The 26571-nt window shown below is 46.1% G+C and overlaps 1 long non-coding RNA gene across 1 annotated transcript; it reads right to left on the minus strand.

Moving 5' to 3' along the window:
• Positions 1 to 17231: 17231 nt before the first annotated feature.
• LOC132344988 (uncharacterized) lies at positions 17232 to 25367 on the minus strand. The gene is made up of 3 exons (XR_009494087.1): positions 25252 to 25367; positions 24059 to 24167; positions 17232 to 17442 (listed from the first exon to the last, which is right to left on the minus strand). It is a non-coding gene; the product is annotated as an uncharacterized lncRNA (long non-coding RNA).
• Positions 25368 to 26571: the final 1204 nt, after the last annotated feature.

A 26571-nucleotide genomic window follows, 5' to 3' on the forward strand; every position in this document is an offset into this window, starting at 1 on the left:
CACTATCCCAACCCCACATCCCAAATGTAAACCTTGTGCCTTCTTAGAAGCAAACCCTGGCCTGTCCTGGGAGCCAAGGGCCAGAGCCCAAGCAGGGTCAGAGTCCAGATGGTCAGCCAAGCCTGGCCCTGATTTAATTATGAGATCAATCCAACCAGCTGCCTTGCCAACAGCAGTGCCCCTGGGCCTGAGCTTGGCTGGCCCCTGGGGCACAGCTCTGGGGCTTGTCAGAGGGAGTTAGCCTCACACAGCCTGCCTGGGTCCCATCCAGCAGGCCTGGCTGGCCCTGCCACTGGCCACCAGGAGTCTGAGTAGAGTCCAGTCCAAGCCAGCCCTAGGCCATGGGATTTAGGGTGCAGAGCCTGCTGAAACATGGACAGCTGGGGCTCCTAGGAAAGGAGGAGGACCATGAATAGTGGAGCTGACTGCTAGGGACCCAATCCAGCTGCAAGGTGAGGAGAGGGAGTCCTGAGTGCTGATCTAGAAACTCAAGCAGGTACCCCTTACCCAGCCTAGGGGAACACTAGGGAAGAAGGCTGCATTCCTGGGCACCCGGGCTCAGCCCCAGGATACCTGGAACTCCAGGAGATTCCAAACACTGTTCAGGGGTCAGGGTAGGGTCACACTTGCCCAGGTCTTCCTATGAGGATCCATAAGAGACCGACAGCTCCAGTCTGTACAACGAGGTACCCACTTGTGATTCCTCCCTGAGCAACTCCTCACTATTCTCCAAATGGGCTTACTGGAACACAGGTGTATTTCCACATCTCTAAAATGGATCCAAGCACAGTCCATCCATAAGATGTTATGGAAAAACCCGAATGCACCTTTAGGCCAACCCAATACATTATGATTTTCCAGCCAAAGCTTTCACTCAGGCCCACAGGTGGCTCCCTCTGGGGTCCCCCCATCCCAAGAATAACACACCTCTTGTTTCTACCCAGTTGTAAATCAACTCTTGGGGGTGCTGGCTCAGCTATGAAGAAACAGAACATCAGGGGCAGGCAGGGAACTTAGAGGTCATCTCACCTATTATTCAGATGGGAAAATTAAGGCCCAGAAATAGGAAAGGACTTGTTCAACAGTTCAGAGTAAATGCTGATGAAAACTCTCAGGCGAGTGTACTCTCCTCAGTTCTGTCTCATCTCAACAAAAATTTGAAGCAACGGACGTTAGGGCCCACAATGTGTCATAGCTCTCAGAGAGACCTTGTTATAGCTCTCGGGTCTTGGACAGACCGTGTTACAGCTCTCGGGTCTCAAACAGGCTGTACTATAGCTCTTAGACAGATCAGTATTACAGCTCCATGTTACAACTCAATCTTACTTAGAAAATAGCAGGAAAATACATCCTCGAGGCATGCTGCTGCTGCTGCTAAGTCGCTTCAGTTGTGTCCGACTCTGTGCGACCCCATAGATGGCAGCCCACCAGGCTCCCCCGTCCCTGGGATTCTCCAGGCAAGAACACTGGAGTGGGTTGCCATTTCCTTCTCCAATGCATGAAAGTGAAAAGTGAAAGTGAAGTCGCTCAGTCGTGTCTGACTCTTAGTGACCCCATGGACTGCAGCCTACCAGGCTCCTCTGTCCATGGGATTTTCCAGGCAAGAGTACTGGAGTGGGTTGCCATTGCCTTCTCCGCCTCGAGGCATGAGGGGATGCCAACCCAAAGATGCAAGAAAAGAGAGGAGAGCCCCAACCCTTAGGCTCCTCTTTTTATATGTTTTCTCCCCCTGGGCCTGCCCTATGTAAATTGGGCTAGCCAGGAGTGCTGTTTGTTCTACATGAGGTCCTCATTCCGGTCCTCGGACCTTTCTTTGTTCTATTTTCCAGGGCTTTTCCCTTCCTTGTCTTTTAGCCACCTCCACTCTGGACTCCTGTTTCCTATTCTAACTACCTGACAAAACCGAGAGGCCAGGTCACCTGACTCCCAGTCCAAGGCTGGCTCCACAGACATCATTTACCAGCAGAGCCACGTGAGCTTCTTCCTCTGCACCCTCTCAGGCCTCTCCCCAGATCCTAGACCTCACGCAGCTGAGGAACTTCCCAGAGTGACCCTCCCCTCCTCCAGCAACTCCCTCCAACATTCCTTTCTTCTCCTCTCCTCCCCTCAGGGTCTCCTCTCAGCTTGACAATGGAGTGATTGGGCATGTGGTGAGCCAATCTCACTAGACAAGGATCACAGTGCTCCTGACTCCAGGATGCCTCGGGATGCAGTTATAATGTGCCCTTGTGTCCTTTACCTTTGTATACCACTCTTTCAAATGTAGCATTTCATTTGAAACTGAAGTTCAATACCTCTAAAATACCTACATATTTTATCTTCTTTTAACAATAGGAGAAATTGAGGCTCAGAGAGGCTCACCAAATAGCATGCTGCTTGGACCCAGATGGGTCTGATTCTGTGAGCCCCACTTTCTCCACAACACACCCAATTCCCTGACGAGGGTTTCAGGTGCAAAACTCGGGGCTCAGAGCACTCTCACATTCTACATCTCTCTGTGCCTCACGCTGGCAGCCCAGCGTGCATTGCTATTTCCCTTTGGCAGATGAGAAAACTGGGGCCCAGAGACAAAGAAACTTGCCGAGGTCATGCAGCTGTTTGGATGGAGAGCTGAACTGGAAGCAGAGCTACTCAAAGCGCTTGTACACCTGCTGTGTCACACCCTCCTGGAGGCAGGAAGGGGACTCACCAAGACCTCATGTGCTCCCTGACCTGCCAAGGCCACTGAGCAGCAGGTTACAGAGCCAGGATTGGAACCAGGTCTTGGTCTTGGGGTTAGAGGGATTTGATCAGGCAGCCTTGCTGCTGAGCGTAATGCAGGCCCCAACCTGATCAGAAAGTAAAATGGGGTGTCTTTTACATGCTAAGCATTGCGCTGGGTGCTTTATATACACTGCGTACAGTCTTGGGAGACAGCATCACTTCCTTTTCACAAATGAGACTGAAGTTCAGAGAGAGTAGGTAACTTGCTCAGAGTGACACAGCAAGAAGTGCTGAGATGGGAACTGGAGCTGCCGCTCAGGCTTCATCACTGGCATCCTTCGGTTCTCAGCTTAGATGGTGCCATCACAGGCAGGTCTTTCCCAAACAGCCCCATCTAAGCCATGCTCCTTATATTCTTCGTGTCTGCACTCTATCTTCTTCTGAGCATTTTTCATAATCAGCAGTTCATTTCATTTATTTGTCCCCCTGTTTATTTTCTGACTCTCCCACTAGAATGTAAGCTCCAGAAGGGCTGAGACGATGTCTGTCTAGTTTCTTGTAGAACCCTAGAACAGAGCCTGGCCCACAACAGACGCTCATACATGCTGGTTGAATGAATGAATGAAGACTCTCAGCACTGGCCCAAGTACAGTGAGCCTGGCTGAGTTAGGCGTGTGTACAGGAAGCTCCACTGGCCCAGCATGGTTGGGGGAGCATGGATTCTAGTGTCAGTCAGACCTGGGTTCTAACCTCAATATTTACTTGCTGTGTGACTTTGGGCAAGCTATAGTCCTTGGTTTCCTCATTGGTTAAATGGACACAGCCACCCTTGCTTTCAAAGACTGCTGTCAGCATGAAATAAGATCAGAAAGACTGAGGATCCACAAAGGATCCTGGCACATCCCAGCTCCAGCACATAGCACCTCCCATCCCCCTCCCTGCTAACAACAGACCCTAGGACTCCAGGCTGGGAATCATCCAAAACCTCACTTGCATTAAGATGCAGCCTCAGAGCCTGTTACTGCTCCCCTCACTCCCCCCACCCCACCCTCTATGCATGCAGCAGCCAATTTCAAACTATGTAAATATGCCAGGCTGCCTCCTCAGCAAGGGAACAGCTATACTTAGTGCAATTTGCATGTATTTTAAGCTGACTTGTTCCAGGCAAAGAAGCCGATTCATGAATTTAATAACATTCATAGATTCCCAGAATGTCAGCACTGTGAGAGACGTCAGAGATCATCTAGCCCAGCCCCTCATTTGGCAGAGGAGGATGGCCAGGGCAGTGGTATGTCCAAGGTCACAACTTGGCTTGGAGCCCAACTCCAGGGTTCTTTTCAGGCCCATCTGTAGTTCACTCTACTCGCCTCCCAGGCGCTCATCTAAGTGTGAATTTGCAGCCTGCAGTCCCTCATGCCGCCTGGAACACCTCAGCTCCAGGGGAGACATCTGCCCTCCCAGGCAGCCTTGAAGGCAGAGGTGAGGGTATGGATGTGGGTCTGGGGCAAGATGGGGATCAGCTGCATGCAGAGGACAAAACAGCCCAGTGGGTACCCAGTGATGAATCTTTCCCTGCCTGGTCACAGACAGACCCGTAGAACAAAATCCCGCTCCCCTTAACAGCCCATTAAAGTGATGCATTAGGTCATCCAGGGATTTACCTAGGGCAGAGTTTTAACTCTAATTGACAGCGATTGCATCTGCCTGCCCGGCGAGCCTTCTCCCTTCTGGTAACTGCACAATTCTTTGCTTTATGGGAATAGGCCCCCACCTCCAAGGGCTCATGGGGGCTGTCAGTCAGGGGACCCTCAGGCCCTGCCACAGGGCTGGGCATGTGACCCAAACCCAATCAGGTTAGAGGTCCAAGGGTGGTCATGTGACCCAAATAGTCCTTTGGAAAAATGTGATGCTTGCTCAGGGAGAGGCTTGTCGCTCTTCTCTCTGAAGCAAGCGGCGGGATGAGAACAGCAGCTAGCTTTGCCACCAGGAGGAGGAAGCCTGCCTGAGAAAGAAGCCACAGAATGAGAAAGAGGGCCCGAGACGAGAGACACTATGCTGATGCCATTGTTGACAAGTGCCTGGGTGCACACATGCCTGAAGCCCAGCACAACCCCCTGGGCTTCCTTTTCTTCTCAAGCTGATTTGGGTTGCATTTCTTCACTGGCATCTGAAATAATCGTGTCTTAGTCACTAATCTGCAGCATCTCTGATAATAAACCCCATGAGGTGAATCCTGTCACGTAAAATTGTACTTCTTTGAGGGAAGGGTCCTAAACCTACCTTCTTAAGCTTTATGAGAGTGTCTCCATTCACATTAAAGGTTTTGGAGCCTTTCTGTCCCAGATGCTCTTACATAAAGTCATTCAGTTACCCTAACAATTTTCTGAAAAGTATTATCATCATCATTATTATTATTGGTCCTATTTTAGAGATTAGGAAATGAGCTCACTGTGGTCCAGTAACTTCACCAGAGTCATATAATAACCAAATGTTGGAGGTAATCTGAAATTTAGGTACTGTGATTCCAAATGCACTAATGAAAGTATCTGATAATGACATGATGGTGGTGAGGAGGAGGAAGATGGTGATGATTGTTCCTGATTGATGAGCATTTGCCACATGCCAGACACTATTCAAAGCACTTCAATTACTCCTCCCAGCACCCTTGACCCTTTGCTGCTGAGGAAACTGAGGCTCTGGGCACTAATCTGCCAGGGCCATAACGGGGAGCTGGGACCGGCCCTCACCTCAGCTTGGCTGCTTCTCAGCCCTGTATTCTAATAGGAGAGAGAAGGCTGTTCGTGCTGCTCAGGTTCCTCCTGTGTTGCCTCGCTTTCATCCTCTCTTAGTTAGCTTTTGTCTTTCTGGTCTAAAGAGACCCGTTCCCTTTGAGCTGGTTTTCATTTCTCTTGGAGTGTCAGCCTGCGCCTCCAGTAAGGCCTGGGCTGGCCAAGCTCACACAGACTCTGCTCCCTCAGATTCTCTTGTCCAGGCTCAAGAGCCCAAGGCCCCAGGGCTGCCTCTGGAGTTTCCTTGACCATTTCTGTCAGTGAGGGGCAAACAAGGGTGGTGGAGCCTCTATCTGGGGCCACCAATAGTGGCCATGAGTGGACTCCAGGTCTCTGCCTCTCTGGCCCTAACCTCTTTGGGAGCCCTGCTTTGGGGCATAGTGGGCTGCTGGGCAGTGACTCCACTGCATTTGTTTACAGAGCAAGAACAAGGCCCGCCTGGAACACTGGCATGCTGCCTACCTTCCAGGAATAGCTCAGCGACCTAGGCCAAAGAGTCTCCATGTTTGGCAGAAGGAAGAAAACCTTTACGCAGAACAACAGAATGGTCCAGAATTCCTGTCCTCTGCCAGGGCCACTCTTCCAGGGTAGATACCTTCTGCTCCCTGACAGGGCTCTTAGATATCCTCCACAGTGATGACAGCCAATGATGGGTCACGGTCTGTGCTAGCTGTGCCCCACCTGGGGTGCCAAAGGGAGGCATAGGTACCCATCTGGAAGGCAAGAATTTGTTTTTTATTGTCACCTAGTCATCCAGATGCTTCCCAGGCTGGGGCTGGCCTTAAAATGCCAAGCCATCCTTGGAGGAAGCATCTGGGACAGCAGGCACAGATGGTGCCATCAGGGCCACCATCCATGAGTCTCCTCAGTGGACACTGGGGCCATTTTGTCCAGTTCTTGGCCCTCATTTCCTCCTCGGTGAGATGTTATAAGCTCTTTTTTAGAAAACATCCTATGGAGAACAACTTCATGGGTTCTCTCAGCTACAGTCCAAGAGTCAATTGTCCTTTGGCTTCATGGGAATCTACCTTTGAGCAGCCTCAGCCTCTGTCTACCTCTATCCACTGTGCCCTGAGTCCCAAGTCACAGGAGATAGCATTTTGGAGTAGACAGAGCATCAGCTTCAGTGTCCAATCTGGACCTGAAATCCAGTTTTCTCATTCAATAGTTATGTGGCCATGTTCAGATAACTTAACTTTTCTGAACTTTGGTTCCCTCATCAGTATAATGAAAATAACTCCCTCCTTTCCAGGTAGCTGTAAGAATTAGAAAGTATGTATACAATGTTCCTGGCACAGAGTAACTATTCAATAAGAGATAGACCCTACCACTGGGTGGGATTGTGTTTCCAATGTTATGCCTCTAAAAGCCCAGGTCTTTCTGCCCATCAGTTCCCTTACCCACAGCAGCTTTCCCATATGAACACTTTCTGGAGTCCTCTTCTCACACTCGTTTCTTAAAAAGCCCTCGCTTCACCTAGACTTTGTGGAGGTAATGTCCCCATTTCAAATATTATATCCAAAAGTGAGAGGTTTAGGGTCACTCCCACCCCTCAGAATGCTTGGCATGGAAACCTAGTTTCTTCTTTCTGTCCATCCTCAGACACCTAGAAGAAGCTCCATCCCCCTGGGGAAGGCCTGATATCCCAGTTCCAGGCCAATGACCTTCGAACCCTCATGCACACTCACACCACATGCAAAAATTAGTTCAAAACTTATCATAGCCCTGAAGGTAAAACATAAAACTATGAAACTTCTAGGAGAAAACTGGCAAGAAAAATCTTTACGATCCTGAATTAGGCCAAAAAATTCTCAGAGATGGTACCAAAAGCAAAATCTACTTTTTAAATAACAAATTAAACTTATCAAAATTTTAAACTTATGCTCTGTGAGGGAGACTATTAAGAGAATGAAAAGACAAATCACACACCAAAAGAAAATATTTGTAAATTACATATTTGACTTTGTTCTTTAACTTGCATCCAGTATATATATAAAGAACACTCAAAATGCAACAGTAAGAAAATGCAATCCTCTCCCAAAATGGACAAAAGATTCGAAGAGATGTTTCACTAAAAAAGGTGTATGCACATGAAAAGATGCTCAACATCTCCAGTCATTAAAGAAATGCTCATTAAAACCACAATATGCATGGATTTACCACATGTGTAGATACCTCCACACATCTATTAGAATGGCTAAAATAAAAAATCCTGACAATAGCAAGTGCTTGAAAGAATGTGGATTAACTGGACTCTTATACATGACGGGCTGACAATTGCTACAGCCACTTTGGAAATCAGTTTAGTAATTTCTTATAAAGTCAAATATACACTTAATATATAACCTACTAGTCATGTACCTAAAAAAAATGAAAACTTACGTTCACATAAGAACCACTATGTGAATTTTATAGTAGCTTTTTTCACAATTATCAGGAACAACACAAATGTCCTTCAGCCAGTTACTGGATAAACAAACCTGTACATTCAAACAGGAGAGTATTATTCAGTAATAAAATGTAATGCATGATACACACAAAATGATGTGGCTGGATCTCGGATGCATTTTCCTAGATGAAAGAAGCTAGACCCCAAGGTTATAAAACATATGCTTTTATTTATATGATTTTTCTGAAAAAGGCAAAACTATGAGGTTGAAGAATAGTTCAGTGGTTTCCAAGAGGGGAGAAGTTGACTGTAAAAAGGACAACACAAGGGAATTTTGTGCAGTGATGGGAGTATTCTGCATTTTGATTATGGTGATCAATGTACAATTCCATGCATTTCCAAAAATCTGCAGAACTATACCCCACAGCTACTGAATTTTACCAAATGTAATATTTAAAAGCTAAGTTTAATAAAATGTTTTTAAAACAAATAAGAGATTATAAACAATAAAAGAAAAAAGTAAGTTGGCAGAGTTCAGCACAGAAATAAAAGAGAAAAATTAGAATATCACAAGTATAAAAGCTGCATTAGAGGAATTAAAAATAAAAGCCATGTAACTAAAATATTGTCAACAACAGCAGACAGGAAAGAAGAAATTACAAAACAATGAGAAAAAGAATAAAGATGTGAAGTTATCAGACAAAACAATAAAAATACAAATGGCAAAGAAAACCCAGTGTGAACAACATTGCTGTTTGTGGAGAATGGAACAGATCTAGCTAAACAGGTGAAGGATTCAAAGATATGATCATAGAAAACTTTTTTGAAAAGCCTTAATATAAGAAAAGGTACATAGTGTTCCAAGAAATAAAAATTTATGAGGAACGATGTACACCAAAACATTCTACTAAAGTTATTGAAATTTAAAAATAAAGAACCACAGCCACATTAGGAAGAAAAAAAGTTACTTGCTATAGCGAAAAATACTAATTTGTTAATTCATGAATTTTATAAACCTGTATTGAGCACCTACAATGTGCCAGGCGCTGTTACAGACGCCGGAGATGAAGTGATGACTAAAACAGAATTCCATGGAGCTTACATTCTAGCAAGAAGAGATAATTAAAACAATGTCAGTCAATAAAAACACATAACGTCAGTGAGAGCTATGAAGAATGATGAGGCAAGATGTAGGAAAAAAAATGGTAAAGGACTTTGTTTTATAGAGGTGGCCAAGAAGAGTATTTCTGATAAGGATACTTTTTTAATCTGTTGCTTTTCTTTTAATATATACTTATTTATTTGGCTACATCAGGTCTTCATTGCAGCATGTGGGATCTAGTTCCCTGACCAGGGATAGAACCTGTATCCCCTGCATTGGGAGCACAGAGTCTTAGCCACTGGACCACCAGGGAAGTTCCTATTTCTGATAAGGATATTCTTCAACAGAGAGAACTAAAGAGAATAAAGAAGAAGCCATAAGGCTATCTGTGAAAGAAAGTGAAAGTGTTACTTTCACTTTAACACTTGGTCACTTGTGTCAGACTCTTTGTGACCCCCTGTAGCCCACCAGGCTCCTCTGTCCATGGAATTCTCCAGGCAAGAGTACTGGAGTGGGTAGCCATTCCCTTCTCCAGGGGATCTTCCAAACCCAGGGATAGAACCAGTATCTCCTTCATCTCCTGCATCGCAGGCAGATTCTTTACCATCTGAGCCACCATGGAAGTCCTCAAGGCCATCTGAGGGTGTAGCATTCCAGAAAGGAAAAAGAGCAAGTGCAAAAATCCTGAGGTGGGAATACACATGATGATTCAAGGAACAGCAAGAAGACAGTGGTTAGAACACAGTGAGTGGATGAGTGATAGGCAAAAATGGTGGCAGAGAGGCAATCTGGGTAGGTGCTTGTAAGGTCTTATAGGAATTATTCTAAACTGATGGGAGATCCTTAGAGGGCCGAGAACAGGGGAGGTAGCATGATTTGATTCTAAAGGATAATTGTCTACTGTGTGAATTATCTGTAGGATAGGATAGGGTGGGAGGGACAAAGTAGGATATGATGGGACAGGGAAGGGCAGGACAGGACAGGATGGGATGTGACTGGAAAAAACAAGAAAGGTTAGAAGCAAGAAGTCAATTGCTGCTGCTGCTGCTAAGTCGCTTCAGTTGTGTCCGACTCTGTGCGACCCCATAGCCGGCAGCCCACCAGGCTCCCCCGTCCCTGGGATTCTCCAGGCAAGAACACTGGAGTGGGTTGCCATTTCCTTCTCCAATGCATGAAAGTGAAAAGTCAAAGTGAAGTCGCTCAGTCATGTCCAACTCCTAGCGACCCCATGGACTGCAGCCTACCACGCTCCTCCGTCCATGGGCTTTTCCAGGCAAGAGTACTGGAGTGGGGTGCCATTGCCTTCTGCAAGAAGTCAATTAGGTGATTGCAATAGAGCAAGGGAGAAACTGGTGATTTATATCAGGACAGAATCAGTGGAAGAAATAAGCGGTCAGAATTATGGGTGTATTTTGAAGGTAGACTCACTTTTTTTGCTGAAGGACTGAAAGTGAGGTGCAAGAGAAATGATGACTCCAGGGACTTGGCCTGGACAACTGGGTGGTGCTGAACAGTGATTCTAGTGACGGTACTAGGAAACCCTGGTGGAGGAATAGTTTGGGGGAGTTCAGTTTTGGTCATGTTAACTTTGTAGAGCCTGTTAGCTCTCCAAGAGGAAGTGCCTCCGAATTCTCCTGAGCCACACTCAACCTTAAAGACAAGGAAATAATGCCTACAACGTTCTGAAAAAAGAAATCCACAACTTCAAAACCAATAGATAACCAGGACATTTGGGGAAACTGAACTGTCATTTCCTTGGACTCTGTGATATCTACTTAACATTTCACGCTTGTATTTAATACAATAAATAGGCATTTGTCATTGTATCAAACAACAGCAACCAACAGACAGACTTCATGGATGTAGTATAAGGCGCTCTCTTCAGAAAAACCATTTGACAATAAGTTTAGCCAACTAAACAGTGAATCGAAATAATTCAGAGAGAAAATTTGTGGTTAAAAACCCAACAAGTAGCAGTGAGCATTCCATAGTAGCCCACAGTTCATAGGTTAAGATTAAGTAGAAATTACAGTTATAGAACAAAGTCAATGTTATTACTTTGGACAATAATATTACTTGTCCAAATCACTTTGGACAAGCAATGCTTTTAATACATGTTGTGGGAGAGGTGAGAGGAAACAAGTAATGTTCTAATTTCCTCACCTTTTATAACACAGAGTCAGAAGATAGTGTCTCAAATTGAAGTTTTGTTTAAAACTTCTTCAACTCTTTTAACATTTATATATTTTCTCTTGATTTTGAAGGCAATTTTAAAAACAAATACTTCATGTGGTGAAAAAACATGTATCTGATATTCAAAATTCTGTGTCAGTTCCTTGAGTTTCTTACTGTCCTATTAAACATTCCAATTACATTTAATACATTTTCAGTAAAAATGCCATGCACAGTATGATTCCATCTTAGTGAAATCATTTCCCCTATTTATTTAAGTGCCTTTTCATCTACTCCTCTCGATATACACACATAGCCATACGACCAAAGTGTTTACCCAGATTATTTATGAGGACTCTTTTGGGGTAATATGAATTGGGTAATTTTTTTTCAATCATATATGTTCTTTTACTAACAATTATTTACATGTAACTACAAAATATTAACTTTTTAAAATTTTATTGGGTATAGTTGCTTAACTGCTGTGTCAGTTTCTGCTGTACAGCAAAGTGAATCAGCCATACATACACATATATCCCCTCTTTTTTGGACTTTTTCCCATCTAGGTCACCACAGTGCACTGAGCAGAGTTCCCTGTGCTCTACAGTACGTTCTCACTAACTATCTGTTTTACACATAGCAGTATATACATGTTAATCCCAATTTCCCAATTCATCCCATCCCCCCTTGATGCCCGTATGCTTGTTCTCTACATCTCTGTCTCTATTTCTGTTTCACAAATAGGTTCATCTATACCATTTTTCTAGATTCCACATATGGGCTTCCCTGGTGGCCCAGCTGGTAAAGAATCCACCTGCAATGTGGGAGACCTGGGGTCGATCCCTGGGTTGAGAAGATCCCCTGAAGAAGGGAACGGCTACCCACTCCAGTATTCTGGCCTGGAGAATCCCATGGACTGTACAGTCCATGGGGTTGCAAAGACTCGGCCATGACTGAGCGACTTTCACTTTCTTTTTCATACACTATTCACTCTTTTCTTTCTTACTTACTTCACTCTGTATGACAATCTCTAGGCCCATCCACATCTGCAAAAGGCACAATTTTGCTCCCTTTTATGGTTAAATAATATTCCATTGAATATGTGTGCATATGTTAGTTGCTCAGTCATGTCCCACTCTTTTCGACCCCATGGACTATAGCCTGCCAGGCTCCTCTGTCTATGGAATTCTCCAGACAAGAATACTGGAGTGGGTATCCATTGTCTTCTCCAAGAGGACTTCCCAACCCAGGGATCACACCTGGGTCTCCTCCATTGCAGGTGGATTCTTTAACGTCTGAGCCACCAGAGAAGCCTTCTCCATTGTATATATGTGCCACAAAAGTATGATTAATTTAAAAAACTGAGTAGTAAGCATGAACTCAGCTGGGTAGTTAAGGTTCTAGGCATTTGAAAATTCTAGGAGAGGTTGAACAGTCCCTTGGTCATTGTCTGGTTCCAGTTTCCCTGGGCACTTGTACCAGCCCCCTAGAGGGAAATCAGTGGTCAAGGACATAGAATTTTGAGCCCTGGGAAACACAAGGTTCCCCAAACCAGGCACCAGGCATCTATCTAGCAGTGCTGAAGTTTGGGCCAGGGATTAGATGTCCAGCAAACATGTGGGTGGAGGGTGGAGGAAGAAAGGAACTCTGTGTTTTTATGTGTCTAAGCTCACTATGGACAATAGCCAGTTTTCAGGAGTTGGTCGAAGTAGAAATTTCTGGAAGGTGGGAAATTTGCGTCCCCAGCTAGTCTGTCTGTGAGCTTTTAGAACAGCAAGCAGAACCCACTAGAAACCAAGTGGTATTTCTAAAAACAACACTGCCCAACTTTCAAGATTCCTTTGTGACGGGCGAGAAAATCACCGTGTCCTGGTGTCAGGAAGACAGTCAACAGAGCCTCTCACAAAGCCCTGTGGACACCTTACAGAAGGCTCCAGCGGGGAGCAGGGGAGCTGCTCCGAGCTCAGGTGCGAACTCTATTCTGATGAGCATGCCCACTGACCACTGGGTTAAGGAAATGGCTAGCAGGCAGATTCAACCTGAGACAGTGCAGAGCCAGGAGAGGTGTCAGAGTCCATCTTGAAAGATTCTGTAGGCTGGTACAACAAGCTGCTAAGTAACATGTTCAGCTAGAGAATCGCAGAATGGGAAAAGCTAGCTTGGCAGAGTTGCTTCAGGCAAAGACTTAGGGGCTTTCATTGACTTGTCTTCATATCAGTGGATCTTGGGATGTGTGTGTGTCCTCAGTTTCTCAGTCATGTCTGACTCTTTGCCATCTCTGTGTAGCCCTCCAGTCTCTGTGCATGGGACTTTCCAGGCAAGGATATTGGAGTAGGTTGCCATTTCCTTCTCCACGGGATCTTTCCAACCCAGGGATCAAACCCCCATCTCTTGTGTCTCCTGCATAGACAGACAGATTCTTTTCCTCTGAGCCAGGGATCTTGGGGTATTGCTCTGCAAAGCTGCTGCTTGCTGCTCCCAAACACACCATCCTTACCCGGGCTTTTCAGAGCAAGATGTTTTCTGGGTGCCACAGTACACTTCACTGTTTTCATCAAGGCATTGCCTTCTCTTGACTCAGGTGTCAGTCCACTGCTACAGAAGAGCCCAGGTTCCAGGCCCCTCTGTGCTGTCTAAACCTTTAGTCCAAACCTATTACAGTTTGGACTAAAGGATCAGGTATTCCTGATCAGGTATTCCTTTGTCTTTGTGAGAGGACCTAAGCTTCTGTGTTTCTTTCTCTCTGTGTCCTCATCACCCAGCACTGCACCCAGAACAAGGAATAAATGCTTGATGAAGGAGTGGGTGGGCGAGTGAATGAAATGCAGGAAGCAGCAGGGGAGACCTAGTGAACGACACAGTGCAGTCACGCAGGACTCCGTGGTTTTAAAGCCCTGTTGTCGCCATCTTGAAATTCTTTTTTTTTTTTTTTTGCAAAGTGGTTTTAGTTATTTATTTAACATTTAAAAAATGTTTAAACTTTATATTGGCGTATAGTTGATTAACAATATTGTGTTAATTTCAGGTGTGCAGCAAAGTGATTCAGTTATACATACACATGCACCTATTCTTTTTCAGATTCCTTTCCCCATTTAGGTTGTTATAGAATGTTGAGCAGGGTTCCCTGTGAAATTCTTAATTTTTGAACAAGGTACCCCACATTTTCATTAAGCAATGAGCCCTGAAAATTATGTCATTTGTTCTATTCATCTACATGTATGAAAGAAGTCATTTTTACTGTAAGTTTAAACTATCTGATGACTACTAAAATTGAAGCCTACTTGCATCTAATCTTTGTCAGTTCACGGAACAAATATTGGTCTATGTTTTGCATAATTTTCATCAGAAAAAACATACTACTTCTTTTTTTATCATTGTTCTGTATGTACATATTTGTCCAGGCCTTGACATAGTTCCCATATTTGTCAGTTTAAACAGCTCTATCATATTTTAGAATGTAAATATACCATGGGTTTTAAGCCAAGCCCTGACGGCTAGGCATTTGGATTGCTTCCAATTTTTATAAATAGTATTTCTAAGAGCAAGCAAGTACAAATTACTTTCTTTTTTCTCATTGAGGCTATTTCCTTGGGGTATATTCTCAGAAGCAGAATTATCAGGTCAAAGGGTAGGAAGAATTTTATAATTCTTAAATATTACTGGATTATTCTTTTGAAAAAGGGGACCAACTTAAGGAGCAATCAGCAGTATACATGAAACTGTTTCTCAAGTTCTGAAATGATTATTTCCTACTAGGTTAATAGGTATATCATAGTATCTTAAAATGGAAAATAGCCCAAATGTTCAACAAAAGAGAAGTGTATTTTAAAAGCATGATAAGTCTATACCTTTTCTATATGGTCAGTAAGAATCAGTTTTTAAGGGCACCCAAGACCTTTGGCCTGGCACACAGTCCGTCCCCCTCCCAGCCTCAGCTCCTTTGTGCTCCACAGGGTGATCTCAAGCACAGGTTCCCGGAGGACAGGAGGTCTCGGCTCCAGACCTGTGCCCCAGAAGCAGACAGGGCAAGCTGGGTACCACACCACCATTCCTAGCCATGAACTCCTGTGAGCCTCTGCTTTTACCCATGAGCTCAGGGGGATCACCACCAAGTGCCTTCCAGGGTTGAGAGAGGATTCAACCAAAACATGTAGAACGCAGGCTCTTTGAAGCGTCTAAAATAGTTACTGGCATTATTTTCTGGGAAGAGAGCTGGCTGTGCAGATCCTCTGATCAATCCTGATGCTCCCAGGTGACGTGATGATGCTCTACAGAATCTCAGCTGTACTCAGACAGGAAGAAACAACCCTGAACACCAGCTGAGCACACACCACGAGCTGTGCGCCTTGTCCAAGAGAGCAGGGCAATGTAGGACCCACCCTGATCTTTCCTCGAACTTAACAGTAATATGTATTTACTTAAGACATTTAAAAGCACTTACTGTTCCATGAGTTTCACCAAATTCGCCCGCTTAATGATGTAGTGAGGAAAAGACAATCCCATTGCATAGGTGGGGAAAGAGAGGCAGAAAAGGTTGAGTGACTTGCTCCAAACGAGTCAGAGGACAGATAGCTCATGATGGAGTGGGATGCAAGCCCAGGTTCCAGAATCCACATGTTTGTCCTATACCCTGTACTATCTCCAGGTGAATAAAGGAACACCAGAGCCAACACAGGCCCTGAACACCATCTACTACAACCCCCTCGTTTACTACATAAGGAAACTTTTGTTGTTCAGCCACTCAGTCATTTCTGACTCTTTGTGACCCCATGGACTGCAGCACACCAGGCTTCCCTGTTCTATCTCCCGGAATTTGCTCAAACTCATGTCCATTGAGTCAGTGGTGCCATCCAATCATCTCATCCTCTGTCGCCCCCTTCTCTTCTTGCTGTCAATCTTTTCCATCAAGTGGCAAAGTTTTGGAGCTTCAGCTTCAGCATCAGTCCTTCCAATGAATATTCAGGGTTGATGTAGGATTGACTGGTTGACCTCCTTACAGTCCAAAGGACTCTCAAGAGTCTTCTCCAGCATCATAGTTCAAAAGCATCAATTCCTTGGCACTCGGCCTTCTTTATGGTCCAACTCCATCAGGAAGCTTGCACAGATCTCTTATCCTCATCTATCAGAGGGCAGGCAGAATGAAACCCACAATCACAGAAAACTAACCAAAATGATCACATGATTCCAGCTTTGTGTGACTTCATGAAACTATGAGCCACCCAAGATGGGCCACCCAAGATGGAAGAGTCATGATGGAGAGTTCTGACGAAACATGGTCCACTGGAGAAGGGAATGGCAAACCACTTCAGCATTCTTGCCTTGAGAACCCCATGAACAGTATGAAAACAGTATCTTTTCTGAGGGCTTGTCAGAAAAGATAGTCCCAGAGCACTCAGTGTGCAGGGCTGAGCTGGACAGAAACCCAGGCTCCCTGACTGCCCCGAGGGCAGTGCTCCCCTCCCACCTCATCCTGAGACCCATCTGCTGTTCTGAGATCAGTGAATGGGCTAGGAGGGGACAACCTCTCACAGTCCCCATTCCTGAGGGCCCAGGCCAAGGAACTGAGCAGTCTCAGGCCTAAGGGAAAATCAGACTGATGGGTCAGCTCTGAAAAATCAAGCTGATACCAGTGCTTTCTGGAGAAACACCAAAACCATCATTTGCTCTGGCCAACAGTGCAGTTTCGTTCAGGTTATTTCTGTCCAGAGGAGTCAAGGGCGTGGAGAGAAAGGGGCGAGGTGGCTAAAGCACATTTCTTTTAAAAAATCTAATACAAAAGAACAGAAGAAGGAGCACTCCCCAAGGCCTATCCTGTTGGCCCAGGGGAGGTGCCAGGCTGGGTCCTCCCACCAGTTGTGTGCACCCATCCCTGCTCCTCCCAACCTCCCCGTGTCCAGCCCTCCCTGCAGCAGAACACCCTCAGCTCCTTCTGAGATGAGTTCTGATGCTTCCTCCCCCTCCTCTGCCTTGCTGACGTGCACCTTCTTTGAGCCTCTATAATTATAAATAAATGATGTCTGGATTGATTAGAGGATTGGTTTTCTTTCCAGCAACAACCTTGACCTCTCATTTCTGAAATCTTGCTGCCAACCAGCATCATTCAAATTTCCTGTTTCTTTGGGACTTTAGTGGAAAGAGTCCTCACCTGATTATGCAAGAGCACTAAATCTGGAGTCCGGGAAGGAGGGTCCGGTCCTGGTCCCACCACTGATGTTCTGTGTCCTCAAGGGGGGTCACTCAATTCTCCCAGCAGTCAGTAAAGGGAATGGTAATCCCCGGCCACGTTCCTTACAGAATTGGGAAGAAGTGAATAAGTGTGAAAACACAGTGAACTGTAAATGCTCAATGCAGATGTCAGCTACGGATTTGCTCCACCTGGCAGCTGACCAGCTCTGTGACCTGGGCAAATGGTAGTAATTGCCTTGAGCTTCACTGTCATTCTCCGCAATAGATGTAACCACACCTTCTCTTCTTCAGTGTTGTTTTGGGGACAAAGCTCATATACATGTGAAGACATTTTAAAAAAATAAAATGCCCCACCCCACTGATACATAGTGACTATAAATGATGCTTATGGAGAATGTCTAATGAAACAAATAATTACACTACAAGTGAAAAATTCAGGATACAAGATTGTGTATACAATATATAAAGAAAAAACATAGAATGACTAGAGGGAACAGTGGCAAAATGCTAACAGTAGATGTCTCCAAATATGAGGATGCTGTACCTACTTTATGAACTTTTTTTTTCTACAATGAGCATATACAATAATTAACAGGGTGTGGGGAAATTCGAATTTTTATTAAGGTTTTTAAAAAGTTGTTGAGAAGTCCTGTTCTCAGGTTGCTCAGACAGATGCAGCACTAACTGGCAGATCAGATCTATGCCTCACACAGAATCTGCTGGGCACAGTGCATTAGGGAGGGAGAGGGAGAGGGGTGTGGCCCCACAGGGAGGGAGGAGGGGAAGTGGTCAAACTGCCAGCCTAGCAGCCACAGGAGCACTGCCTGTCACTTCCTTGAGCCACCACAGGACTGCAGAGATGGCAGGAAGCTCAGAGACCCCTAGCCACTCATCATCCTCGATCCCACTTTTCAGATCATCATCTGGGGCTAAGACGGGAAAAGTGACTTGTCTAAGATACCAGGTCTCCCATCTTCTGCTTCTCCCTCCCTTCTGTGTCATCTCTGGTGACTGGGGACTGTCTGCCTTTCTGCTCTCCAGCTGCTACTCACCTTCCCAGTTTTCAGGTCAGCATATCTGCTAGGGAATCAGAATCACTAATATGAACTTGAGCACAAAATATTCAGGATGTGAATCTGCCTATCCTTGTCCAAAAAATAAGGCCATTGCAAACACAGCAGCTGAATAATAAAAACTGTAAAATTCAGAGATTCTAGAGCTTGGCACAATATCTTCCTTGGCACAATGTTCTTCCAAGAACATTGATACAGAGACCTTGAGTGACTTACACTAAAAGTTAATTTGTGGATATGCCAAGTCACATACCTAGATCTTTTTATTCCTAGTTTCATCATCTTTCTCATTATATTGTTCAGCTCCTCAAAAATGAATTAATAAATTAATGAATGGAACAAAAATTGACTCCAAGCATTGTGATTTAATAGATAATTATCACACACTGGAACTTCCAAAATACTGGGAACATGTATGATAATCAAACAGTTTATGTCTTTATATAAAAAGATTGCCTACAAACTGATAAGAAAAAGATATCCCAATAGAAGAAAAGAATAGATAAAGGATACAAAGAGGTAATTCATAGAAGAAGAAATTTAAATAGCTGACAAATATACGTCCTACTTTTATAAGATAAGTTTGTCATAAAAAATTCAATTCATTCAAAGGAGGATTGGATGGGGAAATTTGAGGCATCTTGCTTTTTACATTATGTATTTCTGCATTGTTTAAATTTATTATAACAAATATTTTGAAATTTTTAAAAACTGGCCTTCTGAAATGTAAATGTATAATCACACAATTTCAAAGCTAAACATTTCTTTGTTGTTTGGAATTATATTGGCCAGCATTTGCCTTTGTCCATCTACAACCTTAACATGCTCTAACAACAAATAAATAACATATTCACACCACTGGCCAAAATTAATTCCAGGTATGTCAAAATGTCCAAAGTGAAACAGTACTTTAAGAGTAGGTAGCCATTTTCTTGGAGAAGGCAATGGCACCCCACTCCAGTACTCTTGCCTGGAAAATCCCATGGATGGAGGAGCCTGGTGGGCTGCAGTCCATGGGGTCATGAAGAGTCGGACACGACTGAGAGACTTCACTTTCACTTTTCACTTTCATGCATTGGAGAAGGAAATGGCAACCCACTCCAGTGTTCTTGCCTGGAGAATCCCAGGGGCAGGAGAGCCTGGTGGGCTGCCATCTATGGGGTCGCACAGAGTCGGACACGACTGAAGTGACTTAGCAGCAGCCATTTTCTTCTCCAGGGGATCTTCCCAACCCAGGGATTGAACCTGGGTCTCCTGCATTGAAGGAGGATTCTTTACCCTCTGAACCACCAGAGAAGCTAAAATATTACATGATAATACAAAATACTTAATCTTGGGCTGAGAAAGGGCTTCCTAAACAAAACACAATACTGGAAAGCCATAAAAACATAGCTGACAGATTTAACTACTTACAAATTTGTGCAAGACTTATAAACCAAGAAAAGAAATGAGAGGATGGGAGAAAATATTTGCAATATATATAACACAAAAGATATTAACGTCTATACTTTAGGTAATAACCTAAAATCAAGTATAAAAGACCAAACACCCAATATAAATAAAAATGGGCAAAATTATGAATAGGCAATTCAGCAAAAGAAAAATAAATTTAAATGGTTAATCATTTTTATGATGCTCCACTTCATATATAATTAGAATACACACCAAATCATCATGAAAAGTGGTTTAAAATTATAATTTGTATTATGGAATACTTTGAAGGCATTTTTTTAATTAAGGCCAATCTGTACGTAAAATATGGGAAGATCTTCAAACATATTTCATAGAAAAATACGTTACAGAACAATACAAATATCATGCTTAAAAGCTTTATATCTGTTTTAAATATGGACAGAGGAACCTGGCAGGCTACAGTCCATGGGGTCGCAAAGAGTCAGACACGACTTAGCAACTAAACAACAACATATACATATAAATGTATGGGAAGATTCTGAAAGAACACACATCAAACTGTGAACAGTGGGATCCCTCTGGAAGGAAGCAGGAATGAAAGAGGTAGCTTGGGAACCAAGAATGTGTTCACCATTTACTTTATTTACTAATGTATGTATTGTTTGAATATTTTGCAAAACTGTATTCCTCTATGACCTGTTTATTTTGGTGGTGTTGGTTTAGTCGCTAAGTCCTGTCCGACTCTTGCAACCCCATGGACTGTAGCCTGCCAGGCTCCTCTGTCCATGGGATTCTCCAGGCAAGAATACTGAAAGGGTTGCCATTTCCTTCTCTGGAAGATCTTCCTGATCCTAGAACTGAACCCAGGTGTCCTGTATTGCAGGCAGATTCTTTACCGACTGAGCTACTGGAGTGGGTCGACATTTCCTTCTCCAGGGGATCTTCCAGACCCAGGGATCGAACACACGCCTCTTTCATCTCCTGTATTGGAAGGCAGATTTTTACCACTGCATCACCTGGGGAGCCCCCTATTTATTTTAGAAAGCAATAAAATAGAACAATGGAGAGGTCTTCATGGCTGTGTTTTCTCCTGAACCAGACTATCAAGAATTGCATCAATTTTAGGAATAATCTCCCAGGATGGAAATGAGCCACCAATTCATTAGGAATTTTCTTCTAAGTCCACCCTTAGCCTCCATGGTGCATGAACCTAGGCCTGTTTCCACTTGTTCAATCCTCAGAAACCACACAGAAGAGTGACCTCTCCAGACTTTCATACAGAAGTGTCCCACCTCCACCTCCTCCCACTTTTGATCCCTCCCCTCCCCACAGGACAGGTTCCCGTCTCTGCATCTAACCAGGTCTCCCTGCCCCTGGAATCCTCCTGTAGGAAGGCCAGCTCCAGAGCCTTTGCTGGCAAAACCCAGGAGGTAGACATTTCAAGTGAAGAAACTTTGCAAAATTTCAGGCCACTTCAAAGAGAAGGTCTCCCAGAATCCTTGGTCATTTTCACTACCTTCACCAGAGGGATGAGAATTTTTCCTCTGCACCATTAGAAGATGCCAGATTCAGAAAGCCATCCATTCATCACAGGGTATGAGCATGTACTTACATGCCAGATATCACACAGGAACTTTTGTTTCATTCAGGCCACACCACAGTCCCAAGGTGGGCACTACTGCTTGTCCACATCTTACCAATGAGAAAACCCAGATCTGAAAGGGGACATCACCAAAGATCAGTTCCGAGGTGTTAGGGACACAGTGTATAGTCAGGATTTGGACTCCAATCTGTGTGCCTCCAGGCTTCATGCCGTCTCCACTTGCCACATTGAAAAATATTTTTCTCTACAGTGAGGAAATCTTGGGGTACAGATTATACTCAACAAGAGAGGTCAGTGTCAGGCAAATAGATGAAAACCAGCTTGACAGAGTTTTACCCAAAAGTATGCCCCCAAGGAGATCAAACCAGTCAGTCTTAAGGGATATCAACCCTGAATACTCCTTGGAAGAACTGATGCTGAAGCTGAAACTCCAGTATTTTGGTCATCTGGCATGAACAGCTATCTCATTGGCAAAGTCCCTGACGATGGGAAAGATTGAGGGCAGAAGGAGAAGATGGCATCAGAGGATGAGATGGCTGGATGGCATCATCGATGCAATGGACATGAACTTGGGCAAACTCTGGGAGATGGTGAGGGACATAGAGGCCTGGCATGCTGCTGTCCGTGGGGTCACAAAGAGTGGGACACGACTGGGTGACTGAACAACAACAACATGCCCCGTAATGAGCTTTGACTTTGGGAAACACCATCAAGGAGAGCAGCTTTCTCATTTAGCCTTGGCCTGGGAAAGTGTAGCCCTTCCTCACTATACTTCAAGCGCAGTTTTAGGGCTGGAACTGCTCTCCATATGACCCCTGGAATCTCATATTCCATGGTGCCATCTCTCCTCTCCAGACCCACAGGCATCCCCCTACACGCCTCTGTCTTCTCTGCTTTCAACTGTCAAGCTGATCTTGAAAGCTCAATCCGTTTATCAAGTAGTCTGAGCTAATCTCCCCATTCTCCATCCATGCCTCTGGGACTGCTCCCAGGATCCACACAATGAGCAGCCCTCCCCCACATATCCTGGCCGCCCCCGCTCATCTCGACTATGCCTGTCACATAATTCTAACTCGGTGCTCACATTATCCCAGCCAGAGGGCCTCAGCAGGGACCGATACCCTTGAGTTAACTCCTGCCTAGTTACCTTCACTACCACACACATTTCTTGTTTCCCCTACCTCAGAGCAGGCACACCTCAGGCAAAGCCCACTGCCCAGAGAATGGACATTCTTTATACCAGAGTAGGAGAAAGTATTTCTCCAATCACTGACCCACCCCCACTGGGTCTTGACTTATCCTGGAGACTTAACAGGATACTTCTCTATCTTCTCTCTTCGCCTGCACACCTCTCAGCACACACACGAGGCACCCGCCAGCCACACAGACATAGCTGTTTAGGCAGAGGCATTGTGCTTTAGCACAATGGAAGCCAGAACTTCCGTGGAGCCTCCCCCTCCCGCAAATGCAGACACCAGAGATGCAGCCCTTGGCTGCCTGCCCAGGAAGCTCCCCATCCTCTCCAGCCCCTGCTCTTGGGTCCTCCTGACAAGCTGACGGTAGCCACCACACATCCCCCTCCCCGGCCTAGAGGATCCCATCCAAAGCAGCAGGGCTTTTTAACGAACAATTAGCTTGAATTTTTCATTAGCTGCAGCTTCCTTTGAAGTTCCTGCCTCTATGCCTTTCACATCACCAAGCTATGTATAGCCGGGGAGGCCTAGGCCATCACAGCGGAGAGCCCAGCGGAAGTGTGGGTTTAAGGTTCCCGTGGACCCACCTCTGAAGCAGACCCCTAATGAAGCTGATTATCAATTCAATCCATTTCCTCCAGACAGCCCATGTGTGGCCTACTTCAGACAGGGGTTTCCAAGGGCATCAGCAAAGCCCACTCTGCTGTAAGAAATGTTACTCTTCCCTGCTGCTGAGGATGACCATGGTAAGGACAACGAAGGTGATAAAAGGGATAAAGAGAGGTAGATGTCTTCCATCTGTACACCATTTCATTGTTAGCAGAGATCTTACACATTCAGACTCTCATCTCAGCCCCTTAGCAACCCTGTGAGGTCACTGTGATCATGACTAACAGCTTCTGGCTTACAGAAGAGCACACTGGGCTTCAGTGTTGTGACTTCATCCAGGGACACAAAGCAAGGGAATGGCTGAAGTAGGCCTGAGGATGTTTCCAATGATGAATTCAGGCTGGGTATTTCAAAATGAGGAAGCCCCAGGCCAGGAAAACTCTGTCTAGATGAGTGGATGGATAGATTTTCAAGTATTGCTACTCACACCAGTTTTTTGGAGATGTTTTCAAGAAAATGAAAGAAGGAAAAAAAAATACCCTTTTTAGTTCTAAGTACATATGCAGACAGTGAGGGAGGAGCCCACACACATCCACTCTGGGAAGTCCACAGACTGGACTTAAATCTCGCCTCCGCCGGCACTACCAAGGACGCCTACCTGATGTTGGGAAGACAGAGCTTCTCCAGGGGAGTGCCTGTCCTTTTACGGCCAGCGGGAAGGCAGGTGCCCCGGGAAAAGGAAGGAAGGCCCCTCCAGCTCCAAGAAGAAACCTGAGGGGAGACCTCACCCCACTGCTCCCTACAGCCTGAAGAGAGGGCCACCCACCTGTCAAATCTGCCTCAGGTGCTGATTTGGCTCCAAGTTACCTCCAAGCCCAGGGTAGAAGCAGAAGAGGAGCTGGTTGTTTTAGATGGATCTGGTTGCTTTGTGGCACCTAGTGGATGGTCAATAAACTATTGTTGGTATATGGAATGGGATGGGATGGGATGGGATGGGTGTGATGGGATGGGTGTGATGGGTGGGATGGGATGGGAAAAGGGCAGAGAGCAGGTCACAGTATGCCCCACCCCCTGACTCCTAACCGTTTGTCCACCTCCCCAACCTTCCTCCCACGGTAAGCACCCTGGTCTCCCGCTGCCCCCTCCTCTGTTTCCGTGGCCTTGGACTTGCCTCCAGTACTCCGTAAGTCTTCCCCTCTCTGCCCCAGGGTTTCCATGCCTTTGTGGACACCAGTAGGACCTTGTTCAGCACACAGGCCTGTGGAGTCCATAGGCTCAGGAAACCAATGCCCTTTGAGGCAACACTCAACCAATGGGACAGAAGAGCCCGTGGATAAACGCACACCATCATGTGGACAGTTGTGAGACACATCTTATGGTCTCCCCGGACAGTCTCGGTGAGGCCCAGCCCCATTTCCCTACAGTAGTGTCCTTTATCTTGGATTCTCCTCCTTCCTTCACTTTCCCCCAGGTCTCCCAGATATACTACCTACCATGAGACCCCTCAGAGAGCTCTCAGGACCACTGGCCCTCTGCTACTTCCTTGGTTCCTGTCCACAGAACACGTAGCCTGTTTTTCTCCCACCCTGAGAGAAACCCTGCTGGGTGCTGTCCCCAGATGGCAGATTAACAATGCAGCTAGCTTGGCCAGAGTCCAGTCCCATGCATGAATTGGGCTGTGTGCTTTCTAAACCTTATCTCCAAGCCTCACAACTATTCTCTGGGTCAGTGTTACTTTTCCCATTTTATAGATCCATACATCAAGGTTCAGAATATGATACAAGTCACAACTAGAGACAAGAGATTGGCAGCGCTGGAAATTGGCCCCAGGACCCCCTTGGGCCAATTTGGAGACGCATGGAGCCATGAGATTGGTCCCCTATCACCGCTGGCAGAAGGACACTAGAACAAGCCAGAAGGTGGGAGAGAGCATGAGGTGTGGAACAGTGAGGCAGGACTGAACTAGAGCAGAGAGAGCAGGCTGAGGGGCTGAGAAGGGGGATCTAAGTTCTGGTGTACCTGCTCTGCCTGTTGGGAAAAGTGGATTCCTCCCTGAGGGCCACCTGGAGCCTTGGGAGGCCCTGAAACAAGGGACTGGCAGGGTCGGATTTTTGTTTCAGAGACCCAGGGCAGGCGTGGTCACAGGGCGGATGGGCGTGGTCACAGGGCGGGTGGGCGTGGTCACATGGCTGATGGGCGTGGTCACAGGGCGGATGGGTGTGACCAGAGCGGCTGGGCCGACGGTCCAGGAAGATGATCAAGGCCTGGAGCTGGACGAGTGACACACAGGGCACAGGGTGAGGAGGGGCTAAACCCCGAAAGATGTGGAAGTCCAGGGAGAAGGCGGAGTTGAAGACAGCCTCCAGGGCTGGACCCAGGGCTGCAGCACTCCCTGCCAGGCAGCCCTCCTTAGGACCTGTCTGTAGGGGCGGGGGTGGGGGTGGGTCCATGAAGGGCGTGCCCCAGTACCGCATGCCCACCGGCCACACCACGACCAGTCTGCTCTGTATCTCTGGGCAGCCCCTCCATCCCCCCGAAGCTTCAGGCCGGGCTCCTCTCCTGCCCAGGGCATGGTCTGGAGCCTCTGGGAAAGGGTGTGGCTTCCTCAAGCCCCATCCTGGGAGTCTCCGCGGGGCCAGCTCTGCCCTCTGAAACCTGTGATATATTTACAGGCAGCCAAGCAGGGGAAGTGAGTGGGAGTAGAACATGAATTATTGACAACTCACTCTCATCCTGGCCCGGGCTGCTGGGCCGAGCAGAGACCCAGGGGAGCCCCAAGGCAATCTATGGGCATTAAGCAGAGCTCTTGAGGAAGCCAGAGGAAGAGGCTTCTGACTGTCGGGGGAACCCTAGGTGGCCTGAGCAGTGTGGCCCCTGTCCTGGCTCCCTGGGGTGCCCGGCGTCAGGGAGGGAGTGGTGAGCAGATGCTCAATAAGGAGCCTAACAGCCCAGACCCAGCTTTACCAAGCCCAGCCAAGGCACCCCCTTCTCCCTCACGGGCTGCCACCCAGACACCAGGGACGTGGCCTGCTGAGACCACCAAATCCCCGGCAAGCTGCCTGTCACTACGGAGGTCCACTGTCCCCTCTGAGATGACTGTCACTGTGGTCCTAAGTCTTGTTCAGTCACTAAGTCATGTCCGACTCTTTGAGACCCCATGGACTACAGCACACCAGGCTCCTCTGTCCTCCACTATCTCCTGGAGTTTGTTCAAATTCATGTCCATTGAGTCAGGGATGCTATCTAACCATCATATCCTGTGTTGCCCACTTCTCTTTTTGCCTTTAATCTTTCCCAGTATCAGGATCTTTTCCAATGGATTGGCTCTTTGAATCAGGT

This window comes from Bos taurus, chromosome 3, assembly GCF_002263795.3.
Source record: "Bos taurus isolate L1 Dominette 01449 registration number 42190680 breed Hereford chromosome 3, ARS-UCD2.0, whole genome shotgun sequence".
Lineage (NCBI taxonomy): Eukaryota > Metazoa > Chordata > Mammalia > Artiodactyla > Bovidae > Bos > Bos taurus.